Genomic DNA, 17,241 nt, shown 5'->3' on the forward strand with positions numbered 1-17,241 from the left:
TTCGCCATATTTAACTCAATTATGAGCAAATTTTCTAGCTTCTAGTTAGCATAAATGAATATCCAGATACTTTACTTATATGAGACAAGGTCATTTTTCGTTAGACAACGTGTTTAAGTTGAAATATGACTTGAATACATTTTTTGTGAACTAAATTATTTTTTTCATGAAAAGATTGCATCAGGGGCATGTTTTTTTGTGTGAAAAAAAAATTACATGATTCCGTTCACTATTTTCACTTGGTTTCAACGTAATACAAGCTTTGCGTTATCTTTTATTGGTCTAAAAAAAACTGTAAAATTTGTTTTTTCAAGCCCAATAGTTTTGATAAAATGATTTTCTCTCAATTTTATCAACAGTTGTGTTCAATGGCACAATTTTATCTAAGGTTGTGTTCGATGGCACAAGTTTACAGGAGTTTTATCCTTGTTGCTATTGCATGATAGTCATTAGCAGTATATTTCCTTGCTGAGCTTTGATCTATAGCAAATAACTTTCTGCATAAAAATATCATTCCTATGCTACATATCATTTATAACATGACTACGGTAATTGCTTACTATCATTCGGTTGTTCATGACTACACATTTACATTTACACAATTATAACGTTAAAACAATACCTTCATCATTCTCTTTTGCTGTTTTCAGACTTTTTTAATAGAAGACGGGATAAATTTAGGCTATTGTGAATAGAAGACGGGATAAATTTAGGCTATTGTAATTTGGTCTCTCTCGCTCCCTGAGTGTACTCTGCCGCCTGCGTCCATTGCGAGTGAAATTTTAAAATAATTTCAAAATATTGTCGTATCAGTATTAATTGTTAACCCCATCGTAAAATCAGATTATCGTAAGACAAATTATTGTAACTTGAACACTACCTGTATTTTAATTCATGTCTATTGTCCTTTTCTGCAACAATAGTAACCCCCAAATATTAAAGATGTTTCCAAATTAGATATAACACAATATTTCTACTTTAATTTTAACCCAACCCCCTTTCATTTCTTTTTCCTAATATTACTGAGGCAGGGCAATGCTACTTAGCTTTGACATCCATCGCTTCCAGGTATAAGAACATTCTTAATTTTGTGGGCTATCCTTATGTATTCCCCCAGTTTTCTGTTAGGGGATTTCCGTGTCTATATTTATGTCCTGATCTGTTTTTTTAATTGATTTACACATGAATAAATGTTTGGTGATGTCCTCCTCCACTGCATATATCACAGACCTCGTCCTGAAATTTACCCAGGAAGCTAGCCTTTAAGTTCAACATATTCAGTCTGGCTTTCATTATAATACATGCGTCCTTTGTTTCCAGTTCCCTTATGTTTTTGTTTTCCTCGAAGTTATCTGTGAACCTCAGCTTCTTTATTTCTTTCCTCTTTTGTTTGAAAGTCTTTTAGATATCTTGATTAATTCTTATCTTTATTTCCTTATTCAGTGCTTTTTTGGCATACCTCATTCCATTAATTTCTATATTATATTTGGTACATGTGTTCACCAAGCCTTTTGTCCAACATTGTCCATAAGGGGCTCTTAATTGCTCTTCTACTATTTCTTTGATTGATCTTTGTTTTGAAAAACCTGCACATATACTGCTCATCCTGATCTCTGCCTGCTCTTTTATTCTGGTTCATAGTCAACTTGTCTCATTTCTTGGTACTTTTTTTGGCATATCTCATTCCATTAATTTCTATAATATATTTGGTACATGTATTTACCAAGCTATTTGTCCAAAATTGTCCATAAAGGGCTCTTGATTGCTCTTCTGCTATTTCTTTGATTGATCTTTTTTTTTTTTTTTTTTAAAACCTGCACATATACTGCTCATCCTCATCTCTGCTTGCTCTTTTATTCTGGCTCATAGTCAACGTGTCTTATTTCTTGGTACCTTGCCTTTCCATTTATTATAGCCCTATTTTGGCTTCTGATTCTGTGACTGTATTTACAGTTTCTACCATATTTGCAGTGCCCCTCTTTGAAACGCATATACATTCTCATCTTTGGTCTACCTAATTTCGTCGTACTATAGTCCTATTCTGGCTAATGACTCTGTGGCTGTATTTACAGTTCCTGTCATATTTACAATATAGCCCTCTTTGTAGAACTTATATACTGTCCTTTGGTTTACCTCTTTTTCCTGCCCATGACTGTCTGGGATCTTTTATTAAATTCTGCTTTCCACTTGTGCAGGTACTCACAAGTCTCCTTTCTTGCACTTTCCTGTCGTAAGTGCATTGTGTACTCACTAAAGTCCTCTCCTTTCTTGCACTTTCCTGTCGTAAGCGCAGGTACTCACAAGAGTCTCCTTTCTTGCACTTTCCTGTCATAAAGAACCTGCACTCTGCTCTTGTTAGCTTATCCTTATCTTTAGGTGCACTTTGATTTTCCCATGTTCTTTGCTTTCTTTCCAACCCCTCTGTTAATCGTGGTCCCTGTTTAGGGCTTAGCTCTTCAAGCATTGCTTGTTGTCAGGGTTAGGTGAGTTACTCTCTAGTCTTGACATTATTTTAGTGGTCCTTTCCGTGATTGTACCTTGTGTGTTTTCCATATTCTTCACTAGGTTTTCATTTAGGGTTTTCAGGTCTTCCATGAAGCTCCAATGATTGCTGACTGTCCTGTTTTCTGCACAATCTCCGTTTCTCCAATTGCTTTTTCTAATTTTTCTTAGTATGATCTGCAATCTTCTGTGAGTAACTTTAGTTCTCCAATTGATTTATTCTCCTTTTTTACTTTCTCTGCACTTTTTATTCCATCCAACACCATATTTCCAAAATTCTTGGTGATCTGGGATTTTTCCTCTATCCTTTCTCATAGCAATTTCCTCATTCTGACTTATTGACCCTTTTTGCCTGTACCCTCCATTACGTTCTATACAAATACTAGTGTTTTCTTCCTCTTAGCATCTCATGCAATACCTATATAAGCTTGTTTTCAGCAATTTCTCAGTTTCTTCAATTGCTTGTTCTAATTTCTTTGCATGATCTGCAATCTTCTTTGAGTAACTGCAATACCAATCTAGGCCTTTTTCCTTTTCTGTCATTTTTATCGACCTCAAGAAATTCTTCATTTGAGGCTTGTTTAGGTCTGTGCAGAACAATTTTTTGCATTATCACACTTGGCTTTCGTCTTCTGGGCCTAGCCGGACCTTGCATTGCCCACATGGGCATGACTTCTTCCTATCACTTGTCGATTCCTTGTGGGTGGATGTAGCTAAAAAATCATCATCATGGTCTAAATCTATTAGCTTACTGTTGTCATGAGGCCTACCTTTTGAACATTCTTTGATGTCTAACAAGGAGACGTCACTCCTCTAGAGTTTTATCTATTGCTTCTTTTACTTTGGCCTTTTCTGAAGGGTTGACCTGCCTACCCCTGGAATTCATTCTGACTTCAATTTTCATGACCTTTTGTTTTCCACCTTCTGCCATGTTTGTTTCCCTGACCTGGCTGGATGTCTCCTCCAACAACACAACTGTACCTTACCTTTCAATCCAGATCTGAATTTTCCCTCTGCTAATTAATTTACATCACACCTCCCACTAGTTGCTTTGCCATTCATAAAATTGGTACCCACTTTCAATTAGGACAACAAGCCAAAAGTAAGCTTTTCCCACACCATATCTTGATATTTTTCTGTCTCAGGTCCCCTGTATGTTCAAGAATTGTGAAGCTGTGGATTGTTAATTATGGCAAATACATGGACCTTGAATCGTCATGCAGAAAGAAAATTTAAGGAATATAGAGAACTTTGCAAGGGAAATAAAAAAGCTACTGTAGAAAATAATTCACATACACACGCAACTAGTGGTGAAATTTTTAACAACGATGGATGTGAAAATAATGTCTTCTCCTAGCTTACTAATTGCTTGGCAATCTGTGTGTGTGTGGGGCTATCAACCTTTTTTCTTTTTGCTTATACAGATTTCCAAAGAGTATCTGTTGACAGTTTCCTCAATTTTTCAGTAAATTGAATATTGTAAATCAGATGGTACCTGTGTAACCAATAAAATCAGCTTTTATTTCCTGTGTTGGTGAAGCTATTTGTGAAAAGAGATTTGTGCTAACTACATTTAAATTAACACACTTCTGGTTAGATATTGGAAAATATTGATTTCTTTTTCAGTCTTGCGACCTCTTATGGTGGAAGTGATGCAACCTCTTATGCTGGAAGTGATGCGACCTCTTGTGATGACAATGACGAAATTGGAAAGTAGGGTGCAAGATCAGCAGAATTCACTAGAAATAATGATAGGTACCATCGAACATTTGAAACAAACTCAGGCTGCTGCACCATTGGACCTGATTTATCCCTGCTGGACGGATTGCTACCAATACAAAGATATGTAGACTTTGAGGACTTTGAACAACAGATAAATGGGGACAGTGCCCTTAGAAAGTCACTGGTAAGCTACATGTCAGTTACCGTGATATGCACAATGATGTTTATTACGCTTCAGTACTGAAAACTTTTACTTTGACATTACTTTTACTTTGACATTACTAAAGATAAGAAAAGGCCATAGTGTGTAGCATGATTTCATTACTAATGATTATCAAAAACTTTCGTATAACCAGTCTTATTGAATGTTATTTCTAGGTACATCGACTCCAGATTCTTGGGGGAGCAACCATCTAAGCAGCAGTCAAAATCATGATTGACTTCTGCATGACAAGTGGACTCCAGTATGAGTTCAACTGGGAAGGTCGTCTTGGCTGGAAGACTAAAACAAATACATGCAAGAAAGGGTTTGAGAACACGACATTGTGTGGAATTATAATAAGTGAGTGCTGTATAATGCTGTTAGGTGTAGGGTATGACTTTTGCAGTGTGTAAATTGGCACTTTGTAGTACTGCCTATTGCTAGCTTTTAGATGGGGATGCAGATGCAGTGAAGTGCCATAGATGCTGGTAGATAGTCAAAATATAAGTACTGTATGTGAAATCTTCAAAACATGAGTTGCATTTGTATTTCATCCACACATTCAGTAAGGTTCAAAAGTAATGCAAAGTAATCCATTATAAAAGTGCAGTGTAATGTTAAAGCACAGAAACCGTAAGTGCCATTATCATTTAGCCTTGGCAGGGGTTAACACCAAAATCAAATCCCACAAGTTAAAAAGGACTTAAACCTTAATTGTTAACCCTGTAAATGAATTAATACTTTGACATCAAAACTTCTAAAGTTCTTAACCCTTTAAATGAATTAATACTTTGACATCAAAACTTCTAAAGTTGGATACTGCCATAGCCTCTGTCTTGGATTTGAGTTCACTTGCTTGAGAGTACACAAAGTTGCACCATTTTTTTCTTGTCCACTTTTACCTCCCTGTATAGGGTTACTTTTCCTACTCGACCCCTTGGGTTCAGAGGTTTATGCTTTTCTAACTTAGATTTTAACTCAAATTGTAATAATAGTGGTATAAGTAACTGAATATAAAGGCTTTTATATTGTTGGACTATGCGTAGTACTGCAGATATGCAATTTACTAATATTGATTATCCTTTTCAGATATTCTGGTGAACAAGACACAATTATCAACTGATGAAACTGAAGTAGGGAAAACTGTGATGATTTATCTAAAAAAATGCATGTGACAGATACGTGGGAAGGAAAAGACCAAAAGACTTGCATAGTCAGCAAAGTCAAGATGAGAGTCCCAATTCATCTCAACCTAATTCTGGTGGGGATCCTGAAGGAATATAATATAGAGCACTTCTGCTGACTGTTGTCAAGGAAATTATAAATATTCATGTAATTTGTTTATCACTCAAATTTATCTTATTATTGTCAGTCTCTTTTGATTAGATTTTTATAATATTTAAATGAATAATTTTTATATTTAAATGAATAATTTGATGTAGAGAAGTATCATTCTTTTATCTAGTACATACAGTGCTGTACTTAATGAATGGCAATTTGTGTTCCTGCACTACTTTTTTTTTTTTTTTTAAATTAAATGGATGTACCATCTTGCACGAAGTCACAACAAACATTAGACAGAAATCCATGAATATTTATAATTTCCTTTACTACATCATCAGCTAGCTTTTCTAAAATATTGTATATAGAAATCAGATATATTAAACAATTAAGGAGAGTTTATGTAGTATGTAGTGAGATATAGAGAATGCAGTATATATATGGTACTAGTTACTGCAACTGTTTTGTTAACAATTTTTTGCCTTCTAATAAAATTTTAATTGTGACTATGTATTTTGATGTTAAACACCAGTATAATGGAATCCCATTTTTTTATGTGTTGATGCATTTATTGAAATTATTGTTTACATGACAGCCACAATACTTGATCACAGAACAGTTTTTAAAAAGAGTATGGATTTGTTTCTATTGACTGATAAATGTTTGCATAAAAGTGTTTAAATTATTTTCAAAAATAATTTTGTCAATACCTAATTGCCACATCACCCTATACTACTTTATCAAAATAAATTTAGATGAATATTGCAACATACAGATACATAAGGGTATACTTTTTGTCCGGAAGAATATGAAAGAAATGTTTTATATCTGTGTACATCACCCTGTTGTAGCTAAAGTTTGAAAATAAACTATACAATGTTTTATGCATGTAACTATAGTGCTGATAAAAGGTAAAGTAAGGAGATCGAGCTTCTAACATTTCTTCCAGTGAGGTTTGATCACGTATCTAAGACCACTGAATAAAACTGCCAAAGGAGTCCGTTTTTTCATTGTATAGTTTATTTTCAAACTTTAGATACAGCAGAGTGATGTACATAGATATCACATTTAATTCTTTCATATCATGCATTGGAATTGTCTGGCAATCCATAATGAAACATAAATTGGATACTGGTAATCGTACCAGTATCTGCCCAAAATAGGAAAGTTGGAAGTCCAGAGTTGTTCCACTACTGGTCCAACACACACATTGGCGTGATTATGGATTGCATGTATTGTCCCAACATTCTTATAACACAGTGCCATTAAGGGCCCGGTGTGCAAACGGATAATGGATATAAATTGGACCGATGCTACTGATCATTTGTACCAATGCCCGAAAGTCTGGATCTCCGGCAATGGGTCAATGTATGACCAATACTTGTGTGTTTGCTGGGAAGGTAATAAAACCATTCTCACCTAATATATTATTGTCCTATCTTCGAAATAAATAGCCAATTCAAGGTTTATGTACGACGTTCATTGGTAGGCTAAGCGTAGTTGCAGTGCGATAACCACCAACGTACACAAACAGATTCACATTATGATATTAACTGACAATAAAAGGTAATAAAAACCATTCTTACCATATATATTATAGTCATATCTTCATCATATAAGCCTATTCAGAATAATTCCACATCATTGCACTCAACTTATCGTCGGAGTGGCCAGCCACAAAATGTAAGCATATACCTTTACGTACGAAAATGGTTTATGTATATGGTTGCGTTCAAAGCGACATTTTTTGTTTTTTTTTGATAAACTTTTAGAAATTTTAATAGTAGTGGTATGTAATTTACAGTAGTAATAACATTAAGGCTAAAATTAATTCGAACTTCATTATTATTTTGGCAGTATTCGTATAACTTCTCTGAACAATTAAGTCATACAAACGCTATTTGTCATAGATTATCGTAAGTATTGCTGTTTGTTATTGGCGACGAAGCGTAAACGAAATACATAAAAGCATTTTTTACCTTATATATTATCGTCATATCTTCATAATAAAAAGGCTATTCGTGGAGTAATTCCATATCAGTGAAATCAATTTTATCTATGCGAGGCCAGCCAGCTGACAAAATGTACGTACGTATATGAAAATCAAATTATGGTAGCGTTCACATTAAGATTATCTTTCGAAATTTTTATAGTACTATTCATGCTACGTAGTAATAATGTTTGAAATATACGTAACATTAATTTTCAATACAAAATATCATCGTTGTTTTGGTAGTGAATAATAGTTTAGAATTATCATACATACACTGCATTGTTATGGGTTTGTGGCAGTGATAAAACAACCAAAATAACGTTCTCCTTTAAGTCATCATATCTTCATAATAAAAAGGCTATTCGTGGAGTAATTCCATATCAGTGAAATCAATTTTATCTATGCGAGGCCAGCCAGCTGACAAAATGTACGTACGTATATGAAAATCAAATTATGGTAGCGTTCACAGCAAGATTATCTTTCGAAATATTTACAGTACTATTCATGCTACGTAGTAATAATGTTTGGAATATATGTAACATTAATTTTCAATACAAAATATCATCGTTATTTTGGTAGTGAATAATAGTTTAGAATTATCATACATACACTGCATTGTTATGGGTTTGTGAGAGTGATAAAACAACCAAAATAACGTTCTCCTTTAAGTCAACGCATTTAGGAAAAACATGACATAGAATCGACTTGTGACTTCGTTCACTTTGATATTTTTAACGATACAATAACTATCATTTGTACAGGTAGTCGTCTACTTACGACGGCATTAGGTTCTGGAAGAGCTGTCGTAAATTGATCTTGTCATAAGTCGATGAACCCCTTAGCCTATGTACATTATTCTATACCTACGAACCACATAGCCTATGTACATGTATTCTGTACCTACCGCATACTATCTATCATATATTATATCCAAAGTATGCAATGTATACTGTCTTTCTTTCAGCATATTGAATAAATTGAATCATGTTTGTGCTGTCTTTTTATCCTTTTTACCATATCCAACCCATGCGTGTACATGTACGTATTTGTTCGTTTTGCATTTTCATTGACAACTTAGTACCTACATATACTTTTATTTTTATTCATCCCAAATAGGGTGCATGTATAGTACCTATTATTACGTTTAGCATATGAAATCTTATCATGCTCAAACTCCTTGATTAATACTTACTTTTATTACTGTATTTAACATTTTGTTCATGAAACTTACCTGTCAGATATATATATAGCTGTATTTTCTGAAGTCCGACAGAATTTTAAAAACTTCCGACACACGCAGTGGTCGGCCAGGTGGTTAGTACCCATTCCCGCGCTGGGAGGCGGGTATCAGGAACCATTCCCATTTTCTATTCATAATTTTTCTGTCGCTGGTGCTGAAAACACCTGTTTTCAGTACCTCCGTCTTAGGATTTTGGAAACTTCATTGCCGCTAAGTATCCTAATTGTCTTTTGATTTATTTACTTGGATTTGTGGGTAGGCATACGCTATCTTAAATTGATTTGAATTTGATTCATTTTTGCATAAAATATCTAAATCTAGTTAGGCTAGTTTCAGACGGGGTTGTCTGCAAAGATAGGGTGTGGCTACCGAAAGCTTCGGTAGATCCGCACTTGGTATGTACGAGGGGTATGGGTCTTGCTTCTTTGTTGAGATTTGTCATGTAAGGAGTGTGAGACTTTGTCTATTCCGTAAGGAAGACGTATGATTCGTATGTACGCAATTAATCAGTAAACATGTCTAATTCCGTAAGGAAGACGTATGATTCGTATGTACGCAATTAATCAGTAACAAAAGTCAGGGTAGTGAACCTGCTAACCTTCCTGTAGACTTTATTTTGCCTAACCCTGTAGTATGGCCTACGGGCTATGAATATGTCTACGAGAGGTGCTCGCTCTCCTTCATTGCTGTGAAGTGCTACTTCTGTAATTGTTACTCCTAACCCTGCAGTGTTGCCTTCGGGCCCTAAGCAGTGTCTGAGAGGAATTGCCCTTTCTCTGATACTCTTTCGATTCGTATCTTAGAATCGAAAGTGCTTGCTTTAAAGAGTAAAAGTGAAGTGCAGAAGTGCAGTGATACCCCTTGTGTAGTGGAGGGTGCGTCAGATCGGCCTCGTTTCGCCTCTAGGCCGGGACCTCTGCTTGACTCCCAGGACCCGGGGAGGGAGCATGTCGAAAGCCTAAGGAGGGTTACAAGGAACCCCCACCGATCTGGCGTGCCTTCGGCAGTTTCTGATGAAAATCCCCAGACTGCCAAAGTGCGTGCGCGTGCACGAATCCTGAAAGATTGCTTCTCGTCCTCCGAAGCGTCCTCCCCATGCAGGGGTTGGAGCTTTCGGAAGGACTCGCGCCCTCTAAATAGAAGCTTTATAGAAGAGGACGCTTCACGTCCTCTCTCTCTCTCTCGTTATGCGTTTCAGTGAGAAGTAAGAAGGCGAACGTCGCCTGAACTCGTGTCCGTCTTTCCACCGAGAAATACGTAAGAGAAGTCATAGTAGCAGGAAGCTTTTGAGAGCGGACGCCCGGGACGCTCGGATGGACTCCAGGCGCGCGCGGGTGGCACGCCAAGTGCGCGCCAGTGGACGCCGAGCGCGCTCCAGTGGACGCCGAGCGCAGCTCCAGTGGACCGCCGAGCGCGCGCCGAGTGGACGCCGAGCGTGCACCAGCGCACTCCGCCAGGTGTGTCGCCTGGCTGAACGTTTCTGTTGAACTCTTCAAGCTCTTGTTTCAGATATGGGCCTAAAGAATGTTTACCTCTACCTCCGGTGATACCTTCTACCTCACCTGCAAAGAATGTGAAGTAGGCAGTGCTTCGAGGAAGTTTAAAGTGAACAGACAACTTCTTCTTCGAAACCCAGCAAGACATCGGTTTCATGAATTCAAGAGGTCTCTGTCAATTAATATTGCTTTTCGCATAGGTGGATGGAGTTAAGGAAAGCTCAAGGGAAGATCTCGTTTGCTCTACCGCAACGTTTGCCATTCTGCCAATAAATTCAAGTTGCCACTACCGCAGTCAAGACTTTGCGATAAGGCAGTTACGGGTTATGTAAGGTCTCGATGTCCTGCACGTCAGGACTCTCGGCAACGTTCAGTGGGATTCTTGCAAAGGCACTCATCAAAAGGACGCTCTTCAGGAAAGCGCAAGACAGGACTTCCTTTGCCATACTGCCAATAAATTTTAAGCTTTAGCAGACATTAGTTGTGATACGGGAGAGGAAGCTGGTGGAGAGTTTCTTCCTCTTCCCAGGATAATTTTGCAAGCTTTTTTAGCCCATCTGAAAGGGTTTTTTTTCAGATGATAGATTTTGTTAGTTTCTAGTCGGGACTACGCTGCCGAATTGAACATCGTCGTTCTACCTGCCGTAAGCCCAGTCTCTTAACAGGATTCTTGCCCCTTCCTCGTTTGAGACGGGAATCGGAAAAATTAAATGCTTGACTCCCTGGATTACGTTTGTCAATTCAGGACTTTTCCCCCATGACAAATACTTTCGTTTTGTCAAGTAAGTTGGGTATCCCCTCATGACAAAATATCTCTTTGTCCCGTAAATGGGTTAGTTCTCATTGACAAACATTCTCATTAACTTGATATTGCGTAAGCGAATAAGCTCTTATTGACAAGATTCGGAAGAGCTCTCATTCGTCATTCGCAGACTCGTACAAGAAATAGACTTGTAGACTACGTCAATGAACGCTTATGTCAGTAACATAAGAAGCTTGAGCTGGACTGCTTCGATTCTCTTAAGTTTTGTTCATGAAACTTGCCTGTCAGATATGTATGTAGCTGTATTTCCGAATTCAGCTATATATATGTCTGCCAGATAAGTATGAACAAACTTTATTGTGATATAATTTCATATTTTGCCTTGCGTTATTTTACGTCTGGTTGGTTCAAGTCATATACGCTTGCTGTAGTTACCTCTTTCGGATGGCAACCGAGAGGTCTATTGTCTATTTTAATTTGGACATTTAATCGTTACTCCCTGCAGCCTTCCAGGAGTTTCCGATTTATCTTTTACCGTTGTATGGTAGTGTTCTGACGACACAAACGCATCTATATATTTAGCGTTTTCTGTTTCGCTTAAATATACCAGCTTGAGAGTCTTTTCTGCTCAAAAAATAACGGACCTATTTCTTCGTAGAATAGGGTAGCTGGCAACCCAGACATAAAGTTAAGAGACGGACGTTCGTAAGCTGCTGCTGCTGCTGTCACGCTGTGTCTGTCTCCAGTCCAACCGAGCCAGTAACAGATCGGGCGCTGTCATGCGCGGTAAGTTACGTCTCTCTCTCCTGCTTGATTGACGACTAACCGTATCTCTGTGCTGGGCGGTTACGTCTCTCCTGCGGGATTGACTGACTAACTGTATCTCTGCCCTACAATCACGGACTTTAGCCTAAGATTGAGGGGATTTCTTACGTGAATGAATAAAACGTTGCATTCGTTTTGCCTTACTATGTCAACAGAGTTATCTCTTAATCCTTTCGGTGCTCGTTAACCGCCACGGTATAGAACTACGAGTCTACCGCAACACTTGCACTTTTATATGCTCTCCTGCTTAGGCAAAGCGCAGCCTTGTTAGGGAAGTAAGCATACTCGGGGAGGGAATGGATGAGCTTGCTGGGGACCATTTCCTTCCTGAAGAAGTTTGTTTCCCCGAATAGACTGCAATTCAGACCACAGTTTTTTCCTACCGGGAAACTGAAATATTATTCAAGATCTAGGAATGATTCTGAACATCTCTCAGTGCGTTTATCACTGAGGTGATAGAAAGAAGGTGCCGGACATCTGGATAGGGTTTCAGATGTCCTGGATCTTAATCGAAAGAAAAGTAAAGCGATTCGGTAGTCCCTCCAGTCCTCGTAACGAGTTTTGGGAACCAGTGGTCCAGATCAACTCTGATATTCCACAGCTCTCATATCTTAAGAAGTATCTTCTCTCGGTCCCTGTTCGAGTTTACGAGAAAGCCTATTATAACAACAGCGTAGAATGTAACGATCCTCTAGAGGTTCGTTACAGGATTGCAAAAGTCCGTACGAATCGTCTAGATCGACGGCAGCAACTATTGACTTCCGAGTGGAATCTTTCTTTAGAAGTAAGTTGAGAGTTGTGGAGACTTTAGGGACGCCCTTTCATTCTTCTCTTCGATATGTTGAGGACGAAGAGGCTTCTTCTTTTCTGCTCCCTTATTCTCGATCCGGGATCGGTACCATTAAACGCCATCCTATGATATTGAAATGTAATAAGAGGATTTATGACGTCACAGGGAGCGACAATGACGCTGATCGCCCCATGTTGGCCTTCAGGATCCTGGATTCACAGAGGTCATACTTCCTAGTTCACTTTCCAAGGACCTTTCCGAGAGAGTCGGTCTACTCTAACTCGAAAGGTACCTATAACCTCTCCGCTCTGAGTCTGACTAGTTCAGGCTATCGAGATGTTGACAGGAATAAGATTACCGTCTTACATTTCCGTCTGAAGAATGGGGATAAGCTGGCAGTCACAACTATTAAAGAATACGCAAATATGTTGTTGACGGCCTTTGGGCTCAGAGATTTGCGTCTGTCAAACAACAAAGCCCTTCACGATCTTTGAGTTCTGTGGAATCTCGAACCTCGCTCATCATCTACTTTTTGTCTCACCTGTTTTCTCGGAGTCAGACACTCGTGCGAGATCAGGCGACATATAGTAGCCCTGAGTTTCTTGTTGACGAAGTCGGTTGCGTTTATACACCCCCGATGATCGTGTAACATGAGACCAGGTTGGACTGTCAGGCATTCTTCCTTCGGGACTGAATCGCCTTTTTGCTCCTCGCTCCTTTCTCCTGGCACCAGAAGCTCGAGTCAGGAGTTGATTCGCTGACGACGTTGGGTTGCGTTGATACACCCCCAAGGTTTGCTTAGATTGAATCGCCCAGGCAGTCCAGACACTCATCCTTCAGCGAAGAATAGTGCCTTATGGTCTTCAGGGTACAGCCTTGCTGTCCTTGATTCGTCTGACTGGTCAACTGGTCGGTCACCTGACTTTAGTACAGACGGACTGACTGTGCATGTCCAGATCGAAGCTTTCAATATGGAACTTAGACGTAGTCTGAAGTTCTTGATGTCAAAGCATTCGAACCTCTCCTACCTGTTAACTTCTTGCATGTGATCAGGAAGGCCTTCTTCTAACCACCCTAGATACGACAAAGAGGGTTAGTGAGATTTTAAGCCATCGTCACAAGTTTTGGCTTTAGAGAACACAAGCGGTGTGCTCTCTAACCCTTCCGTTGTGGCCTAAGAATGGTAACCCGTTTTGGTCCTTGGGCCAGGAGCTTGGAAGCAAGGATGGCACAGTTAGTGGGCAGGAGCCAGAGAGAGTCCTGTGCCCTGTCGGGTCTCTCAAGTTTTATCTACATAAAAACTCAAGAAAGTCGAAGTCATTCGGCAATCTGCAGTTTTCCGAAAAAGACCAGACTTGCCCATATCGAAGAACAGCCTGGCTTTAGTGTTAAGGAGTTCTTTCAAAAAAATGCTCCTTCATTGTGTTTGCCCGCCCGAAGATTTGAAATCTTTTTATCTGAATGCTCACGAGGTGAGGGCGCGGCCTCGGAAGCATTTCAAACAGAGCAGGCACTCAGCAACATCCTGGAGTACCATGTTTTAGCGAAGCAACTCTGTGTTCACTTCACACTCCCTGCGAGATGGTGAAGATGGCATATGAGATCTGCTGCTCGCTAGGGCCATACGTGTCTGCAGACACAATCTTGGGGGCAAGAAGTACCACTCATCCTATCCTGTAGAAAATGGTTAGGAAGAGCTCTTAATTTAGTTGTTGAGTCGCCGACAACGGCGACTTCTTAACTCTTAAGCCTTAGTTTAACACACTTAACTTTGGCTAGGTTGGTCAGGTGGTGATATATATATATATATATATATTTTTATTTTTACTTCTTAGCCCTCATGGTATGGTCAATATGGTCTAGTCACGTCGTGGTCTCGCCCCTGTTGACAGAATCATCTGGAGTGCACCAGCTATATAGGGTCTCTACTCCCGCTGGCAACTCTAGTAGCACAAGCAGACTTACGTGGCATAACCACGAAGCCAGCTATGCTAACAGGTGGAACCAAGATGTAAATCATCTGCATGCATTTGTTTCCAAAATCCTTCTATTCTGTCCCTTCCACCTCCAAAGGTGGGATTCAGCTATATATATATCTGACGGTAAGTTTCATAACACAAATGATATTGTTATGATACAATAAAGTTTGTTCATACTTACCTGCAGATATATATAATCAAGTACCCACCCACCCCCTCAGGGGACAGTGGAAATAAAAATTATGAATAGAAAAATGGGAATGGTTCCTGATACCCGCCTCCCAGCGGCGGGAATGGGTACTAACCACCTGGCCGACCACTGCGTGTGTCGGAAGTTTTTAAAATTCTGTCGGACTTCAGAAAATACAGCTATATATATATCTGCCAGGTAAGTATGAACAAACTTTATTGTATCATAACAATATCATTTTTATTGTAGGCATTCAGACCATCTGTCTGGTCTGTTTACATTTTCTTATCCGCCATTTGCATTGACATCGGCTACACGTATTATATACTTTTATTTATTTATAGGTTTGAATTAAATACATAATTGTTATTATATTTTGATTTATTTTGCAAACAGAAATACAAATGAATTACAAAAATACGAATCTTACCATTTTTCGAACAAAAATTTTACTTCTGAAAATATAAAACAAAACATCGTCTGCTGTTATCTCTAGCGACCGTTTGTACTGTTGCCAACACGTCTATGTACGTACGTAGTAATACACAAAGTTTTATTTAACAGTATGTAAATTATTTTTACTTTATAAATTTCAGGCAAACTACAGTAATGCATAGATAGAATTGATTTACAGTACAGAAAAAACATGAATATACAGAAAAAATAAAAATTACGAAACATTTGAAATTTGAAAAAAAAAAGAAATTATTGTCTGCTGGTGGATGGCTGGGGATCATCTGGGTCATCCTCATCTGTGGTAGTACTACTGGTAGTGGGGACAGGGGTAGACCGAGATGTTGGTTTAAACATAAACATGCTTTTGTTTGAATGGTCTGTTTTTTTCTTCTCTTCATAAATTTCCCGGTATGGGCGAACAGCATCAAGAAACATGCGTTCAATTCTTGAAAATCTTTCAGTATTTGGATCCGTTCCTTCAAAATGAGCTAGAAGTTTTTTGTTAACTGTGATAAACCTTCTGCTAAGCCTTTAGTCGTGAACATTCTTTGTGGCTCCTCCTCCCCCTCATCCGCCTTTTCTGCTGCTGCTTCTCTCCTTTCTTCTTCAGCAACTTTTTCCTCTTCCAGCGCAATCAGATCTTCAGTTGTTAGTTCTTCCGACTCTTTGTCAAGCAATTCCTCGATTTCTTCCATTTCACATTCTAACGATAGACCTTTGGCTAATGTCACAATTTTTTCACGTATCATTATTAGTTCATTCTCATTATCAAACCCATCAAAAGTATTCACATAGCGTTTAGCGCAATTCTTCCAAATGCCGTTCATGCATTTCTTTGTCACAGTTTCCCATGCTGCAGATATATTCTTGATGCATTTAAGAATATCGTATTTTTTCCAAAAAACACGTAAAGATAAGTCAGGATCATCATCTGTAGCAGATATAGCTTGGGAAAAGGTGGTTTTTAGATAATTTGCCTTAAAGGCAGCAATAGCTCCTTGGTCCATAGGTTGGATGAGGGGAGTTGTATCGGGTGGTAAAAATGTCACTTTCACGTTGGGATGGAGATCGGCTAGATGAGGTGGATGGCCGGGTGCGTTGTCCAAAAGTAATAACACTTTGAATGGAATAGTGTTTTCGAAACAATATTCACGAACCTGGGGAATAAAGCAGTTTATGAACCAGTCTTCGAAAAGTGCATGAGTCATCCATGCCTTTTTGTTGGAACGATAGTAGACTGGTAGCGTATGCCTATTCACATTTTTAAGAGCTCGCGGGTTTTCGGAATGATAAATCAAAAGTGGCTTCAGCTTAAACGCGGCGATATTACCGCCAAGCAACAAAGTCAGCCTATCTTTAGATGCCTTAAATCCAAGCATGGCTTTTTCCTCTTGGTAAATGAAGGAGCGTTCCGGCATTCGTTTCCAGAATAACCCGCTCTCATCAATATTGAAAATTTGTTCTGGTAAATAGGCTTCTTCTACAATGACTTCATCCAAACTTTCAATGAACTTTTTCGCACCTTCCTCATCTGCACTCGCTGCTTCCCCCCCCCACCCGTGATTCGGACATTATGCAATTGAAATCTTTTCTTAAATCGTTTGAACCATCCTGTACTTGCTGAAAATTCTTGGGTATAATCTGCTCCAGCACGCTCCTTCAACGTCTTAAAAATACTTAAAGCTTTCGTTTGCAGTGAAGGCTTAATGGGACACGTTTTTGGAGTTGGCTTTCAATCCACACATTTAATAGTTTTTCCATTTCGTGTATGGGTCCACTTCGTTGTTTTGTTATCACAGTTG

At 38.7% G+C, this 17,241-nt stretch overlaps 2 long non-coding RNA genes across 2 annotated transcripts in view; both read left to right on the top strand.

Moving 5' to 3' along the window:
* LOC135199198 (uncharacterized) overlaps positions 1 to 6,649 on the top strand; it is an 8,047-nt gene extending 1,398 nt beyond the window's left edge. Inside the window, exons 2-4 of the long non-coding RNA XR_010310969.1 lie at positions 4,129 to 4,408; positions 4,603 to 4,786; positions 5,516 to 6,649. This is a non-coding gene — a long non-coding RNA (uncharacterized LOC135199198). The remainder of the gene's footprint in view (positions 1 to 4,128; positions 4,409 to 4,602; positions 4,787 to 5,515) is intronic.
* LOC135199199 (uncharacterized) overlaps positions 1 to 17,241 on the top strand; it is a 200,651-nt gene that overhangs the window by 94,858 nt on the left and 88,552 nt on the right. The gene's annotated exons all lie outside the window — the stretch shown is intronic.

This window comes from Macrobrachium nipponense, chromosome 25, assembly GCF_015104395.2.
Source record: "Macrobrachium nipponense isolate FS-2020 chromosome 25, ASM1510439v2, whole genome shotgun sequence".
Taxonomy (NCBI): Eukaryota; Metazoa; Arthropoda; class Malacostraca; order Decapoda; family Palaemonidae; genus Macrobrachium; species Macrobrachium nipponense.